The sequence below is a fragment of the Spermophilus citellus genome (assembly GCF_964194105.1).
Source record: "Spermophilus citellus genome assembly, chromosome: 16".
Lineage (NCBI taxonomy): Eukaryota > Metazoa > Chordata > Mammalia > Rodentia > Sciuridae > Spermophilus > Spermophilus citellus.
In genome coordinates, this window is record NC_138196.1 from 13,690,882 (window position 1) to 13,693,134 (window position 2,253).

Here is a 2,253-nt window from a genome sequence, read left to right on the forward strand (position 1 = left end):
CCTATCATGGATCATCAATCTTACCTAAAATTCTGTAATGTAAAATTTATTGGATGAATATTAAAGTTTTTAAAATGTCCCTATTTTTGGCCCCAAATGGGAAACCTGCTATTTTTATCATTATTAGATAAATAATGACATATCTAAATATTTTAATAGGTCTAAAAGAGCCCTTTTAAGAGAATTCTTGAAATGTGTGTCCTATATAGATGTCTAGAGTTATTATTAGTATACTTAGTTTATAACTAAATCTTTCAGTATCTGTTTTTTAAGAACGAATTTTAAAGATGAAAGTGAACAACCTTCAGAGGACAAATTTTAAAATCTAGAGCATAAATTGTGACCTAGGCCACTGTTCTTGATGAATAACTATAGAGAAATCTTCTCTGGCTTGGAATAAAATTGACACTTTTTTCTACTCCGTGAAATACAGGGAAAGTATTTCAGCTATGATGAATGAATACTGCTGCAGAACTTAAAATTTCAGACCTTTTAGGAAAATAGATGTTAATCCTTGCCTTGGAGTTATTACTTTTTACATGCACACAGAGATAACTTAAAATTTTCTCTGTTTAATAATTTAAGTGCTTCACATATATTTGACATTTGCATGATAAAGACAAATATGTTCATACCACTTAATAAAGTCACAATCAACATTATTGACATTTTAAGTGATCAAAGTAAATAAAAATATAAAAGTTGACAGATGCATTAACTTTCCCTCTGTACACATTATTTAAAGGACTTTCAACATTCTAATTGGATACCTGAATAAAGCAATCTCTGATCCACTAGTGCCTTAACTATTAACAAGTGATCAAATACATCTAAAGGACTTCTCTTCCATCTTTCTTCTACACCTTCAATACCTTCTCAATGATTGGCCAATTGCTTCTAGACCTTAAGGCAAAAGGAAGAGGAAAAATGTCTCTGTCACTATCTGTATTGCAGCCATTTGGGCTAAAAGCCCCAGGGTTATTTTTACTTCTCTCTCTTTCTCTCTTTTTTTTTAAATTCAGATTTACAAGTCATCTGAAACCTGGGTTATCTCCTAAATTTTCCCCTTCTGTCTTTTCTTTATTTATATCGTTCCTAACCATCTCACACAGAATAGAATTAACTTTCTGTTAGATTTGGTAAGAATCTCTTCACTTGTGTCCATATCTTGATTGAAATTCAGCTTCCTCACAACTCTGTTGGTAATGTCTTCCAAATACTAAACTATTCTTGACATTTTCTCCACTTAAAACTTTTTAGTGGTGTCCTAAAGTGACGTGCAATTTTCTTATAACTAATCTCATTCATCACATCCTTTTCTTTCTGGTAAAAACTTGGTATTCTTAGCATAATAGTCTTTTTTTAAGGCATTCTTGTGCCTATTTTCAATGCACATTATATGGCATGCTTATTATACATACATTTCTGGATTTTCTTCCCAAACTACTAAAACAGATATTTACAAATAATGTCTGGGAACCAGATTTTAACAATTGTATGAGGACATTCGGAAGAAGCCTATGCCATTCAGATATTGCAACTTTGAATATTCCTTGCATGTATAAATGACATTTATTTGTCTTAATTAACTTTGAGTTTCTCCCTAATGAAGACTTCTTTGATTCCATTAAATTTCAGTGAGACAAACAACTGAATAACCTAGAGGAAATTGATAAATTTCTGGAAGTAGACCACCTACAGAGTCAAGAAAAATAGAAAATCTGAGATCTATTATTATGAATGTAATATCAGTAATAAAAACAGTTTTTAACAGAAAAATCACAGTACCAGATGGCTTCATTGATGAGCTCTAGAAAAACTTTAAGAAATAATCTTTCTCAACCTCTTTAAAAAAAAACATTGAAGAGGAAGAAACACAAACTCACAAGGAAAGAAAAGCTTTGATAAAAAAGCCAGAAAAGACACTAAAGAAGACCCAAATCTCTGAACATAGATATACAAATCCACAACAAAATATTTGCAAAGCTCAAAGCCAAATTCACAATGGTGAGAAACTGAAAGCTTTTCCTGTAAGGTAAGGAATGAGAAAGGAAAGTCCACTTTAACCATTTCAGGTAACACAGTCCTGGAGGTACTATCCGCAGCAGATAGCCATGAAAAAGAAATAAAAAGTATCAAAATCAGAAACAAAGACCTAAAATGATTTCTTCATGAATGATGTATAAAGCAAATCCTGAAGATTTTAAATAATGCTTAGAACAAATAAAATGATTCAGCAAAGTTGGAGAATAC